This window comes from Alexandromys fortis, unplaced genomic scaffold (assembly GCF_014885135.2).
Source record: "Alexandromys fortis isolate MF-2015 unplaced genomic scaffold, M_Fortis_MF-2015_v1.1 scaffold_94, whole genome shotgun sequence".
NCBI lineage: Eukaryota > Metazoa > Chordata > Mammalia > Rodentia > Cricetidae > Alexandromys > Alexandromys fortis.
Genome location: NW_026067979.1, coordinates 3,583,490 through 3,601,979, shown reverse-complemented (window position 1 = coordinate 3,601,979; position 18,490 = coordinate 3,583,490). Strand labels below are relative to the sequence as shown.

The 18,490-nt window shown below is 45.3% G+C and overlaps 1 protein-coding gene across 3 annotated transcripts in view; it reads left to right on the top strand.

The window, feature by feature from the left end:
* The window catches only part of Onecut2 (one cut homeobox 2), a 51,454-nt gene that overhangs the window by 25,250 nt on the left and 7,714 nt on the right, over positions 1–18,490 (top strand). The gene's annotated exons all lie outside the window — the stretch shown is intronic.

Sequence of the window (18,490 nt, the reverse complement as noted above, 5' to 3'; positions counted from 1 at the left end):
AACATGGCAGCAGGCAGCAGGGATGGGGGCCAGAGCAGGAAACTGGACATGCATATCCTCAAACACAAGCATGAAGCAAAGAAAATAAACTAGAAATGGTCCTTACGTTCTCAAAGCCTTTCCCCAGTCACTTACCTCCTCCAACAAGGCCACACCTCCAAGCCTCCCCCAAACAGTGCCACCTACTGGGCACCAAATCTTCAAGTCTGTGAGCCTATGGGGGATGGTCTCATTCAGTCCACCACGTCCAATAAAGTATCTTTTTAACTTAGTTGGGGTCAAATTCATCTTTCTGGTGGCGGTGTTCTATTTTATGTTCTCTTCCTAGGTAACTTTTAAACCTTGGATCTCTAATGCATCTTCAGGTTCATTTTATAAGTGGCATAATGTTGAGCTCATAATGTCCCTCTCAGATGAGGAGCCGCTCAGTCGAGAACTACTTTCTGGTCATTCTTTTCTTCCCTATTATTGGAGCTGCCTCTTAATCCCACGTTAAGGTCCCTTATACACTTGGGTCTATTCCCATAGATCTGCTCTGTCCCGTGAATATGTTGGTTGCTCTGCCAACATCAGACCTTTAATGACTTTTACTAAAAGTGTCTTTTGCTTTGCCAAGGCTTATTTTTTCTTCCTCTCTCTGGTTTCTGTGTTTGCTTTGCCTTCCTTACCCTTCCACTCTTCCAGAAAAATTATAGAGCAGGCTGTAATTTATGAATGATTTTAATCTTCCTGATTGCATATAGGCCAATGTGCCGTTGATTCCGATCTTTATGGCTTCCTTAAGAAGAAAAGAGTTTGGGATTTGTCCTTTCCACTGTTGGGTTAAGGTCCTTAGTAGACACTCATTACTGGTGAGAAAGCATTATCCTTCTGTTCTCTTTTAAATAGATTAGTTCTGATGTATAGAAAAAGCTATAGTTTTCTCAAATGTATTTTTGTGAAGTAAAAGATAGATTGAAATACACAACACATTGGTGTGTGACATTCTTCCTGGGAAGACAAGAACAAATATCTGCTAACCCCAGACAGGGAGCCATGACAGAGCAAAGAAAAGAGACCCCAAGATTCCAGCTTGGTAAGCAATGAGCTTTATTGAGGTTACTCATAGGAATATGAGGAAGGGGCTTACTTATAGGATCAGAAATGACTCAATGACATCACCAGGAGATCACCCCTGTATGGGTGACAGCTCACAAAACCTGGGAACCTGGAGCTCCCACAGCTTACAGGGAGCTCAACAAGTTGGAGAGTGTCCTTTGCAGATGGCCCAGTTGGTCTGGGCCTTTTCCAGGCAACTTGGCCGGTCTGGGCCTCTTCTAGGAAACTCACTTTGTCTGAGATTCTCTCACAGCCATCCTTGCTGCTTAGCTATGCTTGTGGAGGGAGGGTCTTAGTGTTTCTGCTCAGTTTCAGAGACTTCCAGAAGCCTCTGGGTTGTTTACGTCCTGGATTTCAGGAGCTTCTGTGGAGGAGGGAATGTTTCACCACCTCTCTGTTGCTGAACCTTTTCTAACATTCTGTGCCTTTACAAGCTCCCCGCCCCCAAGACAGAAGTTTTAATATCAGAGGGAACATACACAGCACACGCAAACACATGCTTAAATTCTAAAGCACATTGAATATTGCTAGCTCTCTAGAGGGAATAGGTGATGTTCCTTAGCAAAACTCCTTCTCGGAGACAAGAAACATCTCAGTGGTCTGATTTAGCGGGATTGCCTTGATTGGTTTCACCGCTCTTAACATTCCTGTCTCTTAAACACTCCTAAGCGCCGTGATTAAGTTTTCCTCATTTTAGCCGGGCGGTGGTGGCGCACACCTTTAATCCCAGCACTCGGGAGGCAGAGGCAGGTGGATCTCTGGGAGTTCGAGGCCAGCCTGGTCTACAAGAGCTAGTTCCGGGACGGGCACCAAAGCTACAGAGAAACCCTGTCTCGAAAAACAAATAAAAAAGTTTTCCTCATTTTAACATTGAGCATAAAGGTGTAGATTTTCCCGGTGTCTATTTTTGTGTCAAGGTTCTTTTCTTGAAGCTTTTTTATGGTGTTCCATGTCATTTCGTGTAGAAGCTATCTCTTCTTCCCAGAGCCATGCCATCAAAGCACTGTGTCACAACCAATCCATTCTCCTGTTGGTGAGCTCTTAGGGCATTCCCAGTCTTATCTTAAAGAGAGCCACTCTGGGCACTCCAGGTGCATGTAATACCCTCAGAGTCCACAGCATACATCTCAGGAGAGTTTTAGACTTCCTCAGAAGACCTTGCAACCGTGACTTAAGGGTGGGTGGTCTTTTTGAAAAAGGATTCTACAAAGCACTAAGGTATTGGTTCTCAACCTTCCTAATGCTGTGAGCCTTTAATGCAGTTTCTCCTGTTGTGGTGATCCCCCAACCATAGAATTATTTCTTGTTGCTACTTCATAAGTGTGATTTGGCTACTGTTATGAGTCATAATGTAAATATCTGATGTGCAGGATATCTGCTATGCGACCCCTGTGAAAGGGTCGTTCAGACTCCCCGAGGGGCTGTGAGCCCCAGGTTGAGAACCTCTGCACTAATAGAAGGCTGGAACAGTGACAGAAAGCCCAAGGAGAGTTGTTTTATGAGATGCATTCCCCGTGTCAGCAAATGGAGCTTGACCTTCTGGGACACTCTGTGCTGTGCCATAGAAACCACACATTATGGATTTCTTGGTTTGGGTGGTGGATGAGTGCATAAAATATATTCGATACTGAGTGTAAAACTTAATGTGCAGCTTCACGGCTTCTGTTCCGTACGCTCGTTCTAACTGTATGGAAGTTCATTGAGTTGTGTAAATTTCAAATTTTAGGTCCGGTTAATTTGGGCATGTGGTTTTTATTTGTGATTTTTTTTTTACAATAAAGTTTATTTATGAAGGGGAGAAAGAAATAGCAAGGACACACATACATTCAGACACACCTCAGAGATGCCCTCCCCAAGGAAGCCAGTTCATCTGGTAGCCCTAATTGCTCACCGACTGGGGAATTATAGAAGGGGCTCTCCGGCCTTGCCCATGGGCAGGGTAGGGTATGGCATACAGAGAAAGACTTCAAGCAAGGAAATGCCAGTGCTGACACTAGTGACTTGGGAGTGATGCTGGCATGAACTAGAGCAGTGAGAGCCCCCTAGCGGCATGTGCCTGTGCCTGGCACAAGCTGCTGAAGGAGAGTCTAAGAGCAGATTGCCAGCCATGGGGGCCCATGTGTTCACCCACTGGAGATGCTGTCGAGCTCTCCAAATGTTTTACATTCCCAGATCAGTCCAGTCAGCTCCCTACAGACCCTAGCTTTGCAGTTCTTGAAGATAAAGACTTTTACATTTCTTGCCATTTTGGAGTGTGTGTGTGTGTGTGTGTGTGTGTGTGTGTGTGTGTGTGTGACATTTTAATTTGTATTCCTAGATTACCAATAATTTTTAGTAACGTCTTATATATTTATTGGAAACTCAAGTGTCTTCTGTGAAGTACAGTGTAGTCCCTTGCCTATTTTCATATTAGGATGTCTGGGTTTTGCTTATTGATTTCCGGTAGATTTTATATATTCTGGCTCCAAGCCCTTTGCCAATAACATGTGTGGCAAATATCCATGACTTTCTTTCTACACTGATTACTGTCTCCAGTAAACAGACGTTCTTAATTTTAATGGCTCCTAATACATGGTTTTCTTTTGGATTAATACTGAGTCTTAAGAGATCTTCCCAGGATTATCGGATGTTAGCTTGTGTTATTTTTCTGAGCAGTTCCTTTTTTATATTCACCCTAAGATTTGTGATCTGTACAGAACTGTGTTCTGTGTAAGAAATGAAGAAAAGAGTGAGATTGCACCTTGCCTGGGATGGGGCGATGACTCAGTAGGTGAAGCACCTACTGTGTGTGCAGAAAGATCTGAGTTTGAAGATCCAGATTGCACAGAAAGCCTGGTGCCGCAGCATATGGTCTATTATCCCAGTGTTCCCACAGCGAGGTGGGCAATCTCTGGAAACTTACAGACATGTTTTGCCATTAATCAGTATTCATGGGTTTGAATCTCTCTTTGTGTCTTTGGCTCTGTTCTGTGGGCCTAGAGTTGTGTGCTTTTTCCTCCCCCACGTGGCACTATGTGCCTTACCGAGCATCTAAGTAGCTGACACAACAGGGCTTTGCCGAGAGCAGCTTGGGCATTCTTTACCTCAGCGTTTCCTGTACGTTTCCAGATTAGCTAATTAAACTCCAAAGACTGTCAAGAATGGAGGAAGAAGGAGAGGAGAAAGGAAAGGGTGCTGGTCTTCTGATTAGAGGTAGCATTGTATTCATAGACCAATATGGGAAGAACTGAATCTTGTCGGCATCAAATCTACCACTCCAGTTATTTAGATCACCTGTGTTTTCTCTAAGAAACAGGAAAACTTCTGCCAGAGACTTGTACAATACATATTGTTAGATTGAGTCGCTCTACTTGTTTTGATATTAGTATAGATAGTATTGACATGTGTATGTGTACATGGTACATGTGCATATACATGTTAGCCTATGTATGGCTACATGCACATATATGTGCATGTGGAGGCTGAAGTAGTATGTCTTTTTTGATTGTATCCCATCTTATATACTAAGGCAGGTTCTCGCATTTGAAGCCAGAGGTCACTGATTTGCCTAGTCTATCTAGCCAGCTTTCTCCAGGGATCGCCGTCTCTGCCTCTACAGGAGACCGCCATGTCCGCCTAGCATTTACGTGGGCATCAGTGGTCCAAACTCTGACCTCCACTCATACACAGCCGGTGATTTCCTCACGGACCCATCTCTCTAACCCTGATGCACAATACTTTTAATATTCTATGTGTAGCATTATATCAAAATACCATTGATTTTTGTCTACTGTCTAAGAATTTTTTTAATTCTTGTATTAATTTTAGCAATTTGTTTGTTTCCCTAGATATTTTATATAGGTACCATATTGACTTTTGTGTGTGTTTATCTTGTTACTGGTCATCTTATTGAACTTCCTTATTAGTCCTAATAATCTGTCTCAGGGACCCTTGAGTTTTCTAGGTAAAAATGAGATTATCGTGTAATGTACCTTCTGTTTCTGTCTGGAGAAAGAGTATAGAGTACTGTAAAGGCAAGGAGTCTGGAATCAGACTACCCTAATTTTTCATATCCTTTCTTTTTTAATCTTTATTTTATTTTTCGGGACGTGGTCTCTCTGTAGCTCTATCTCTCCTAGAACTCACTCTGTAGACTAGGCTGACCTTGAACTCACAGAGATCCTCCTGCCTCTGTCTCTCCCAAGTGCTGGGATTAAAGGCATGCACCACTATACCTGACTGTATATACAACCCTAATTTTTAGCCCAGCTTTGCTACTTGCTTCGGGACTTAATTCATTTGTTTAATTCTCTTGACCTTGGTGTCGCTAATTATAAACAGCACCTCACAGAGTGGCTGCAATAAAAGAAGAATTCTTGCCAATAGGAAGGAAGAGCCGGCAAAGAAAGAGCAGCTCCTGTTCAGTTTCTGCAGTCAATCGGTTTCCCCACTTCCTAAATCTCAACATTGAATCTGTTTGTTTGTTCATTTGTTTCATTGTAATGACTACTTTCCCAGCGATCATAGTGGTGCTTGAAGGCCTCATCTCGAAACTCTGAAGCATACCCTTCTGATTTTATTGTAGGAATATATTTTTTCCTATATTTGATATATCTGACACAATTTGACATATTATGGTTAAGCTCTGAGAGGTTTGCTATTCACATAAAAACGGAAACACTGGTGCTGGAATTGTCTTTACCTACCACTGAGATGTGAAAGGAGAGACCGCCCCGCCTGCCTCCCCATCCGCAAGGCTCCCCACCTATAGACCCATCAGTGTAACTTTTCCAGAAAACATGCTTTGATATATTGTAAACCTCCTGAGGCTCTTCATGATGAGATCATCACAGAACACGTCCACTGTTTGAGAAGAGTATCAAATTCCTGAGCTTTTGTGTTTCACTAAACTCTTATTAACTTGAAGGACATCTTCAAGTTATTTTCCTTTTCAAGGAGAGAACACAGACTGTGTTACTCCAGGAAAGATCAACTGACCAATATTATGGTCACTGTGTCCATATGCCTCAATGCTTCCTCTATATTCCTTATTTTTCTGCAGATTTTTTAAAAGTTTATTTGTTTAGTGTGCACACACATACACATACACAAACATAAACACACACACACACACACACACACACACATATATATAGCCTGCTTAGTCTATATAATGTTACTTGTATAGATATGATTTCAGGGCTGACCATTTAGTATTGGACAACCAATTAGGGAACTCATCCCTGGAGAAAACTGTTCCTTCCACTTTCAGCATTTTGTCCTTGACTCCAGTTCTTTGTCTATGGGAAGGGGCACCATGAGATTCTTTGTGTTAGCATGACAATGTTAGCATGGTGTACTTCTTCCGGTCTTGTTTAGGCAGCTATATCATCGAGACTTCATGGGCACAGCTTCCCTGCCATTTCTAGGAGACACAACTTCACAGCAGCCTTCCTGATCCTCTGGCCCTTGCGTTCTTTCTGTCCCTTCTGCAATGTTCCTTGGGCTTTGGTGCAGGAGTTGTGCTGTAGATTTATCCCCTGGGGCTTGACAACCTCTAACTTATTCTCTGTGTTTTCACTAGATTATGGCTTGACAATGGTCTCCTTCTGTTGCAAAGAGAGAGGTTTCTTTGGTGAGGGGTGAGAGCTCCACTTATCTTTGGATATAAGGCTATTTAAAACATATTTAGGGATTATTCTGGTTTAGTAAAGTATAAATGTTAGGCTCTCCTCTATGATCCATGACCTTACCAGCCCTGGCTGGTTAACTAGGATGTTGAACATTTCCTTAAGTGTCTTTCAGCCATTTTAGATTCCTCTGTTGAGAGTTGTCTGTTTAGTTCTGTGCTCCATTTTTTTTTATTGGATTATTTATTCTTTTGATGACCAATTTCTTGAGTTCTTTATATATTTTGGAGATCAGACCTTTGTCTGATGTGGGGTTGGTGAAGATCTTTTTCCATCCTGTAGGCTGTCGTTTTGTCTTGTTGACCATGTCCTTTGCTTTACAGAAGCCTCTCAGTTTCAGGAGGTCCCATTTATTAATTATTTCTCTCAGTGTCTGTGCAACTGGGGTTATATTTAGGAAGTGGTCTGTAGAGACAGTTTCTAAGGAAAGTAGCTTTCTCCTTTGAGAAAAAGCCAGTGTGCTTCCCATCTGACTCTAACCAAGGGAGAACTGAGGTAGTTTAGAGTTTAGCTTACAAGAACCAAGTTCACGGTACTGCATCTTTGGTTATCTGGATCATAGCGCACCTTATTGATAAGCCAGGAATTCAGAAAGGCAGGAAGAACTTTCAAACTACTTATAGTTTCTTAAATTCCAGGAGCACAAAATAATAATGACTTCCAAACTGCCCCATGTCCAAAGTAAGCCCCTGCTTCACCCAGGTCATTCAACTGGCCCTTGGTAGCCAAGACAACATTTTGGAGCCTGAGACCAAGTCTCCTGTGTATCAGCCTCCGCTCCCCATGCTCTTTTAGCATGGTACTGGCACCTGTCCCTCTGCTGGCCCAAGCAGCCTGCAGGACAGATTTACCAGCATCGATGACCAGCCGAACACTAAATCTGTACCAGCCCAGTCTGTGAGTCCTGCTGGCTTCCTTGTTTGAATGTGAGGGATCCCTTTATTTTCCCTGTAGACTCTTGACTGTGCAAATTAGTTCCAGAGACAGGGTCAGCTCGTTCTCTGTCAGTCCTGGAGTCACCTCTTACAAGCCCAGAAATGAAGGGAGTTAATTTCCCTTCCTCTTTCCTCAGAAGCCCATAGACTGTGCAAAAAGAGCAGCGTGAACTTTTTGCCCTTGGTGTTTTCCAACCCTGTCTCCCTGCATCTCTCTTGGGGTGGGCCTCCTTGCCTTGAAGGTCACTCTCTCCCCTCTTTGGACAGTCCGTAGCTTCAGGCTCTTCAGCTGAAAAGACAAAGGATTTTTCTGCAAACTTCAGACCTATAGACTTGCAGGTGCTGACAGATCCACACCAGTAATGGTTTCCTTTCACCACCTCTGCCCCCATCTCCATCCTGGTAAGAGCATCATGAACTCTTCAGGGGAGTATTTACTGAACGCAAGGCGAAGAGAGCGTGGCTGCATTATTTCTTAGGTGCTAACGAGACCCATCGCAGATAGAATGTATTTGTACATAAATTAGTGATGTTAGGAAACAACTGTGGTCAGGAGCCTTTTAGGCCCTCTGACACAGGCAAAAAAAGAAAGAAAAGAAAGTCCACCATGGTCTTATCTTTTGCATGATGCTGGGAACTAAATGAGAAAATAAGGAAAAACAAAACCATGAATTTTTATTTGCCATTAGCCCTATGGCAAGTTCATGTACTGTTAAGTAAGGTGTGAAAAACACTTGAAATAATGAATTAATTTTTTTAAATATTTATTTATTTATTATGTATACAATATCCTGTCTGTATGCCTGAAGGCCAGAAGAGGGCGCCAGACCTCTTTACAGATGGTTGTGAGCCACCATGTGGTTGCCGGGAATTGAACTCAGGACCTTTGGAAGAGCAGGCAATGCTCTTAACCACTGAGCCATCTCTCCAGCCCCTGAATTAATTTTTTTAATGTGTGTGTATGTCTCTGCCTTGAGTGCAAGTGTGCAAGTGCATGTGTGCAAGTGCTCACGGGGCCCAGAAGTGAGCTCCTGGAGCTGGAGTGACTGGGAGACCATCATGGGAGGCCCTGCATGGGCCGTTTTCCAGCATTGCAAACGCTTTTAACCTTGGAGCTGTCTCTCCAGCCCTTCAGATCATGAACTCTAAATCTCCCCTTCTGAAACCACGTTCCTTTTTGTCTGTGAAGGAGAGACAAGAGTCATGTTTAATGAACATCTGTGTATTGAATGTGACAGCTGGCATTGCTTGTTTGTGTGTGTGTGTGTGTATACACATGCACATGTGGGAACATGTGTGTACATATGTGTGGAGGCCAGATGTTGATTCAGCTATGCTGGCTAGCCAGTGAGGCGCGGGGATCCTCCTGTCTCCGTCCTCCTAGTGGTGGGGTAAGAGACACCACCAATTTGCTTGGTTTTTTTACTTAGGTTCTGGGGATCCAAACTCAGGTCCTTGTGTCTGCATAGCAGGCATGTTACTGACCTGGTTCTGTCCTCAGCCCACAGCGAGCTTCTTGATGTCCTAGAGTGGTGGGCATTAGAGTTCCTACTAAATGAGGACACTCAGGCTGAAGGGAATGCGGCTGCTTAAGGGTCAATGGCGATCTGGACGCGGCTTGGCTCTGAGATGAAGCTTCAACCCTGCCTTTGACTCAGTCCCTGAGCAGAGAGGCAAAGGTTGTTCTTGGCTTTGGTGTCTACCGGCTCTCACCACAATCAGGTTGCATAACATAACCACAAAGCAGGTGGCAGATGTCAGCATTTATTTCTGCTTGGGAGTCTGTGGCTTGGCCTGGCTGCTTTGCTGATCCAGGCTGCACTCGGCTGATCTCAGCTGTGCTTCCTCAAGCATCTGCAGTCAGCTGCGGGGTCAGCTGCGGGTGATCCAGTATGGCTGGAGTTGGGTCAGCTCATCTCCTCCCACAGTTAGCCTTGGCCTGTTGGTAGCATTCCCAGAGCCGAGACAAACCTTTATCCAGCGTGCTTGTGCTAAAGCCGGGCCCTTCATCACCAGCCTCAGACTAGCTCCCCTCACCCAGCGCTGAGAGTCTCTGGCTGACTCTGTGTTCTGCTGATGGAGCCAGGACTCTCTTGCCTTATCTCAGCTCCCTGTAATGACCTCTATTTTCTTTGCTATGATGAAATACCTTCAACTGGGCACCTTACAAAGAAGAGGGGTGCATTTAACTCGTTACTGGAGTGATATGGCATTGGTGTCATTGTGGCTTTGATGGGGACTGTATAGCAGAAAGTCATAGGGCAGAAGGCTTTATGCCAAGTGAGAGCTAAAATGGAGATCAGATAGCGGGGCAGGAAGCTAAAGGGAGACATGAGGCCAACGGACATCCTACAAGAATGACATTCATTACTTTGACGTCACACGTTAATAACCCCAGACCCTCCTACTAGATCCTGCCTCTTAATGCATGGTAGCAATCTTCTAAACAGTTAAACTATATCCAAACTGTAGCATATAGTGCCTCTTTTTGGTGCGAGCACTCATGGTTTCAGAGGGGAGAGGGTTAAAAGAAAAAGCCATTTGCGAAGACTCTGGGTGTTACCAGATCGACACAGGAAGCAATGTCATACTTGGAGGTGACACATGAGCTGGGGGATGAGGAGGGAGGAGGGAGTGTGGTTGCAGGGACAGAAAGGACACTTGGGTGGACAAGACAGTCCCAGAAAAGTAAGTGAGAACTGAAGGGAAGCAGAAACACTTCTAGAAGAAACATACAAGATCAGAGATGAAGGAACAAACCATCATCCCCAGACACTGGGCTCCCCCTTGGACCATCCTGCTGCTGTTTGGGATCAAGGACTTGCTCAGGCCTCTCTCTCCACCAAATAATTCATGAACCTCCACTATGACAGTATAATTCTCTCTGCGTGCATACCCTAAAGCAGCGGGTATAGGAAGGATGAAAACCCATCTCTTCCTGTTGAATGAGGCCACTACTTGGGGGTTCTATTGTTATTTCATATTAATAATTCTGTTTCAGAGTTCCGGGCTTAAAGAGGGTCTCAGCCCAATATAAGAAAGGGCCACATACTGATGCGGATCAGAACTTGTGGTGCAAAACTCAGGCAATGGGGCACATTTCTGCTCCTAAAAGGCAGGGCGATTCAAGCCATGCTTTAAGTCACTTTTACTTCAAGGAGGGCATTATTAGGGGGTTGAAAAGGGAGGTTCTGAGTCTGCTGACTGTCAACCTCAGCAAAGAGGGGTCACTGAACTTTTATGAACTGTAAATGGGAATCCGTACCTCTGCTTTACCTTCCTCTAAAACATGTGGAAAGAAAGTTCGATAGGGCATCTTGGTACTAACTTTGATTCTGTTGGTCCTTATTTTTTCTGGGTTTCTCATTTTCCTTATGAAAGTGACAGCCTCTGTCCAGACAAGGACCCCAAAGATCTATGACTATGGCAAAGACCAGGCTACAGGAGGTAAAAAGATGTTCAGGTGACCAGGTATGGTAGCTCATGCCTAGAATCCCAGCACTCATGTGTTAGAGGCAGGAGGGTTGCCACAAGTTCAAGAAGAGCCTCGATGAAACAGCAATCTCTGTGCCAGTCAAGACTCATGTATCTTGTATTAAGCAAAGCAAATAAGTGTTCAGAGGCTTTGGAGAAACTAAAGGCACTGAACCTATGGGATAAATCATGAGTCTAGGAGAAGTGTGGTACCCGAATGACCTCACCCAACTGTACCTGCCTCCAGAGCCAGTCAGACACTGCCTTACACACACACACACACACGCGCGCGCGCGCATACACACACACACACACACACACACACACCTCCTGATGTCTTCCACAGATGCAAATTGTTTCTAGCTTCATAAATCCCAACTCAGGTCTCTGACCACAATTCCTGCACATTGCCCAGGGTGACCAGTGGGCACAGCTAAAGACCTGAGTATCAGAGGACAACTGAGATCACATAATTCTAGAAGGAGCTCCCTTCCAAAGCAAATAAGACTTGGCCATCTAGGGAGTTGAGATGGAGCCATGTGGAAAGAACTGATCTCTCCCTCCTGGTTAAGAAGGATCCGCTATGGGAAGTATCACATCCCAGGCTATTCAGTGTCTTATTAATCTTGATACACCAAAGGCAGCAAATCAAGTGGTGACCAGGTAAGAGGCAAGTTGACCTGTTGAGATGTGAGAGTTGGCTTGCGCCTGGACCAGAGCCTCCACTAGAAACCAATGGTTAACACCCCACTCTATCAGTGCACCTGCACCTGATAGGTAGCTGCCTGCTGCCCTTTCCTGTTAGTCACAGGTTATGGACAGATCCGTGGATTCTTGTCTGTCCAAAATTTATCAAGCTGAATCAGAGGGATTCCTTCTGGGAAGAGGAAATAGGCATGGTGGCAGGGGCAGGTCACCTCGTGGTAGATAAACAGATGTTTATCCCCATCTCTGAGCTGGACAGGAGCTTTTGAACGTCCTTATGCTCCACATAAAGAGGGTGGGGACAGTCACAGATGGCTGGAAGCCACCTGGATTCACACCAGCCTCACTAGCATGGAGTTCATTCATTGACTCAGCTATGTTCTCTCTGCTTTTTTTTTTTTCCAAAGAAGGGAGGAAGAGAAACGGATCCAGGTAGTCAGGATGCCATTGACCCACCTTCCAGTGTGAAATTCCCCTCAGGTAGCTGGAAACTGGGCGGGACTGGCCAGCATTAAGCTGTAGCAAGACTCCATCAACACTGCCTGTGAACATCTGCTGTTATTTGGGGTCTCTGACACATTCCTCAGTTGTAGGGAGACACTTGGCACTTTCCTAGACACTCAGAAATGGGTACATATTGACTGTAGAGTTTAATAACAATACCGGAACCATTTACAGGCTACTTGTGCTCTGGGGATAGCTGGGGCTGGCGCTTGTTTTAAGAATACTGAGGTTCTAGACAACAATGAAGACCCTAAGAGAGATATACATGGATCTTATCTACATGGGAAGTAGAAAAAGACAAGATCTCCTGAGTAAACTGGGAGCATGGGAACCATGGGAGAGGGTTGAAGGGGAAGGGAGAGGAAGAGAGGGGAGCAGAAAAAGAAAATGTAGAGCTCAATAAAAATCAATTTTAAAAAAAGAGTAACAAAAAAAAAGAGAAAAAAAGAGTAACAACAACAACAAAAGAATACTGAGGTTCACAACCTCATGCCACCTATCATTCCATCTGTTGGCTTTTTTTTTAGACTTTCAAAGGTAAAACTATTCCATTCTGTTTCTGGGCAACTGACTTTGCTTTTTATTTGCTTATTATAATATACTATTTTAATTGATTCTTTGAGAATGTGATGTGTCCTGCGATGTATTTCGACCACGTACTTCTGTCTCCCCACTTCCAGATGCCCTCTTTCACATCGGTCTCCTGACTGCTTGACCTCATTTTCTGTAGCTCACTGAGTCCAACCAGGGCTGCCCATATGTACATGAGTGAGGGGCCACTGGTCATAAGCATGAGCAACTTATCACACCACTAAAGAAAACGATCTCTTTTTAAAACTTTATTTATTTACTTACTTACTTATTTATTTGAGATTTATTTACTTATTTATTTATTATGTATACAGCATTCTGCCTGCATCTATCCCTACAGATCAGAAGAGGGCATCATATCTCATTATAGATGGTTGTGAGCCACCATGTGGTGGTTGGGAATTGAACTCAGGATGTCTGGAAGAGCAGCTAGTGCTCTTAACCTCTGAGCCATCTCTCCAGCCCTATTTATTTATTTTTACAACCAGACAACTTCTTCCTCCTCCTTCCTCGCCTCCCAGACCTCCCCCATCACCTCCCCTCTGCACCCCCATCCACTCCTCCTCCATTTCTGTTCAGAGATGTGCAGGCCTCCCGTAGATATCAACCAAACATAACATATCAAGTTGAAGGCTGGACAAGGCAATCCAGTATGAGGAAAAGGGTCCCAGAAGCCGGCACAAGTGTAAGAGACAGCCCCTGCTCCCAGTGTTAGGGAGTCCCACAAGAAGACCAAGCTACACAGCTGTCACATATATGCAGATGGCCTAGGTCAGTCCCATGTAGCCTCCCCGGCTGTTGGTTCAGTCTCTGTGAGCGCCTATAAACCAGGTTAGCTGGTTCTGTGGATTTTCTCACGGTCTCCTTGATCCCTGTGGCTCCCACAGTCCTTCCTCCCTCTCTTCTGCTGGATTCCCTGAACTCTACCTAACGTTTGGCTCTGTGTCTCTGCATCTGCTCCCATCAGTTGCTGGCTGAAGTCTCTCTTACGACAATTGGGCTAGTCACCAATCTACAAGTGTAGCAGAATATCATTAGGGATCATTTCATTGCCTTTTTTTTTTTTCTTGGCGGCCATCAACTGCCAAACATCAATAGCACCTCAGCTTGGGATGGGGCTTGAGAGCCCTTCTTCCAGCCTGGCTTGAGCTTATGTGGACACTTATAGCTTCCGTGAGCTCTGGAGGACAGTGGTCTTCTTGTGTCCAGAGACACTGTTTTGCCCCAGTCTTCCCCAAGTTCTGGCTCTTAGAATGTTCCTGCTCCTTCTTCTGCTATTTCCTAACCCTCGAGTGGGACCGTTGCAATATAGATGTCCCACTTATGGCTGAGCACTCCCCAAATACCTGTTCTCCACACCTGGACCAGTCACTGACCAGCTGACGTTGTGAGTGGAACTCATGAGTTGCCAACTTCCAGCTGTTGGTGCTCTGAACAAGTTCAATCCGGCTATTTCATTACTTGGGCCTGCTTGACTTGGCATACATTTATTTACTGGAACATGGTCTCTGCCAGTCTGTATTCTGGCGACTTCAAAAAGCCATTGGAAGAGCATAGGAAGAAAGTATCGATCCGTTATTTCTTGGCAATGCTGAACATTTTAAGCATTTGATATTTTTCTAAGTATATAAATCTAATATCTATCTCATCTGTCTGTATCTCACCAAATACAATCTGACAAACCAACGTGGACTTCTCCACAGTGTAATCGCCCTACTGAAAACACAAATAGAGGCTTCTCTGAAGGGTAATCAATATCGGTATAAAAATTGAGGGCTTCAGGACTAATCCAGAGGCGGGCGAGTTGACAGAGGACCCCAGCCAATGTTTACAGAAGCTATTTGCTCAGATTTTATCAGGCGATAATTGGGCATCCCTATTTATTAAGAATCCTCCAGATGAAGGCTCTACCCCCAGGAGGCTGGGACAGGGCTGGGGTGTGAGGACCTGAAGTGGCCATGAGTGGCCAGGCACATTGTTTCCCACATCTCAGAAGAAGCTGTCCGGAGTGTAATAGCACAGCACTCCACAGGGTCTCTGGAGAGGACTAAACACTGCCCTGCACGGAGGTCCCTCCCCTTGCAACAGGAGCTGTTCCCTGGAAGGGAGGGAGGAAGCTTGGCCTCAGGACCATCACTCTCATTATCTAGGTGTCCTCTTATTTCCTTTTAAGATGACAATCATCCTGCCTGGTGATTGCTGGAGTAACCCAATGAGGGGAGACTGGCACTGTGAGCTCTCCTTATTTGGCTCAGAAATACAGGCCCTGAAGGGTTGAGCTCTCTGGGGTCCCAAGTCTTAGAAATGGGAGTCAAGACTTGAATTCCAGGTACCTCTAGTCACAGAGCTTCCATGCAGCAGCTGCTCCAGAAAATTTTAGAAAGCAAGTAATTCAGACTGAGGCATGTGGACCACTGGGGACAGCACCACCTAGGAGCTAATGAAGAATGCGGACCCTCAACCCACCCCCAACCCTGGCTGCGCCCACATCTGTTTGTAAAATGCTCTTCAGATGCCTCCTGCACGCCGTAACGTTCAGGATCACTTTGATAGATGCCCTGAAATATGACACGAGAGTCTCAACATGCGCTTATGACAGCCAGACAGGAACCCACATAATCCAAGAAGCCGTGAGAACTTGGTGGGGTGCTCAGGGATGGGACTGAGCAAGGGAGTGTGCATGGGGAAGCCAAGGGTGGCAGGCAGTCTCAGTCACTGCTGCCTGAAATCACATTGCCAGGGAGCCTCCCTTCATGAGAAAAACCCTAAAGCCTCCAAGAAAAATGCACTTGTGTGGATATATTTACTTTTGAAAGATAATATGGTTCGTTTTCTTTGTTTCTTCTTCATTTCTTCCTTTCCTCTCTCTCTCTCTCTCTCTCTCTCTCTCTCTCTCTCTCTCTCTCTCTCTCTCTCCTCTTTCTCTAATTTTTTCTTCTTAATGAGAGAAGGACAAACCAGGAAGAAATTATTTACCCAAACTGACAGGCCCCAGCAGTTTTCCCATCAGAGGTCCCTCTGCTCCTGCAGCCCTTAGAAGGTACACATCTTGTTTACTTCAGGAGTGAGTCCTCTTTGTTTCTGTATGGTACATAGACAGCATCTGTGAGTTTGGTGAGAGAAGCTTCCGTTTCCAGAGTATTTTCCTTATGAGTGTCGTCTGTCACGCCCCACCTTGTCCAGCAAGGAATGACGCCACCACCGGAGCTCTTCTCACTGCAGTTTATTCCAGGATCTTTTACAATTCTCTCTTTCCTCCCTCCTCTCTCTTTCCTCTCTCTCCCCAGGCAAACCTATCCCAGCCCTTAAGTAGGCATGGGCTGCCAACCCCGAACTGCCAGGTGGGCACTGCCCATAGGTTCACGCATATGCAAGCAGCTGATGATCATTGCGTGATCATAGCATAGGTCAGGTCTTAGCCATCTCAGGAGTTGATTATACATCTCCATCAGGTGTGACACCACGCAGCTCGCTACAGTCGTCCTTGAGTTAAAAATCCTCTTCAAGTTCATTCCAGCTGCTATGGTAAAAATATCATGAGCTGTATTATAACAACTGGGGTTCATTTTCTCAGGAGACTGGAAAGGAAAAAGAAACCAAGGGACTGCTCTCTGGTTCACAGATGATCGTATCGCCGTGCACCCTCACACGTTTGGAAGGCATCCACTAGCGTTCCTATAAGAGCACTAGTCACAAAGCCCCTGGCCTCATGAACCAGCTACCTCCCCCAAGCCCCACCCTCTTAATGTTGCCCTTGACCAGGATCTCAAAATATGAATTTAGTAAGGGTATATAAGCATCTACATAACAGCAGATCCCAAACTCTTCAAGAATGTTCCACAAGCAGGCACGCCTGGACTAAGGTCTAGGCACATTTGCCCATCAGTACTCTGAGACGTGCAGAAAGGTATCTGCTCACCACTGAGCAGCTGTGGTTCCCATCCTGGGAGTCAGGTACCCAGCGGAATTTAACTGTAGAGGAGGCTGCCCAACCTCGTCTTTTCCTGCCCTTGCCCACGTAACACTGTTGAGGCTGTGCAACACCCCTGGGAAGCTTGAGACTCTCTCGAGTCATGTTAACCCGTGTTTCCGTGTCTCAACACAGTGGCTTGAATGAATTGCATTATTTAGCCCTGACAATCACTTTTCTGAAAGCCGTGTGTGCTGCTTAGTTTTATATCAACTGCATACAAGCTGGAATTGTCTGAAAGGAGGGAACCTCAATTGAGAAAAATGCCTCCATAGGAGTCCTCTGCAAGGCGTCTTTTTTATTACTAATTAATGGGAGAGAGCTCAGCCCACTGTAGATGGTACCATCCCTGGGTTGGGGGTTCTGGGTGCTATAAGAAAACAGGGTGAGCAAGCCATGAGGACTAAGCCAGTAAGCAGCACCCCTCCATGGCCTCTGCACCATCTCCTGCCTCCAGGTTTCCACCTGCTTGACTTCCTGTCCTCGCCGCTTTTGACTTTGAACTGTTATAGAGAACTCTTAGTGGAATAAAACCCTTTCCTTCCCAAGCTGCTTTTGGTCATGGCGTTTCATCACAGCAGTAGAACACTGCCTAGGACAAATTGGCTTCAGGAGTGGGGTGTTGCTGTAACAGACCTTACCATGTTGATTTGGGGAGATGCCATCGTGGGAGGACTTTGGAACTTCAGGCTAGAAAAGTCATTGAGTGCTGAGAGCTCAGTGATCTGCTCTTCAGAAACTTGGACGATCATAATGTTGAGAACAGTGCAGACAATGGAGGCCTGGTTCTGGAAGTTTCAGCAGGAAGAACTTAATTCCCTGAGTCAAGATGCCTTTTTTCACCACTGTGCCAAGTAGAACCTCTATGCCTGCTCCAAAGAGTCAGTTAGGAATATCAGACACGATTGGTCCCGGCCTGCTAAGAAGTTGCAGACTAAGGGAGAGGTGCTGCTGGCTAAAATAATGTCCTGGTCACATACGTCATTCACATGTAGCTTCTCACGTCTACTATATCAAAGCGTATGGCAATAGAGATATTTAGGACCCTAAAGGCTGTCGTTGCATCTTTGGCTTATTTCCTAGCCCTCCACTCACACACACACACCTGTTTTCCTGTTCTGGCTTCACTTTAAAGTGGCCAAAATAGACCTGGCTGAAATGACTTTCCCGTGATTTTTGTTTGGTTGGTTTTGCTATTTAAATGTCTGGATGGACAGGATTTGGGTCAGGATGCTTTCATCTGTCACCTTGTGTTTCATCCTGTTAACAACTTTTGGGGTTGTGTGAATTGAAGCCTTGCTTGTGTGTTGGGGGGGGGCTTTAACTTCAGAAGTGATTTCGGCTTAACAGAGAACAGCTGCAGAGGGTGAACGTGCAAAGGGCACCCCCTTACCAACTGACTCTCCCCCTAATGCAGGGCTGCCCCACCTTCTTCACCACAACTGATTCTGGGGGTGAGGTAGGGGCAAGGGGAGAAGAGAGAGAAAGAGAGAGAGAGAGAGAGAGAGAGAGAGAGAGAGAGAGAGAGAGAGAGAGAGAGAGAG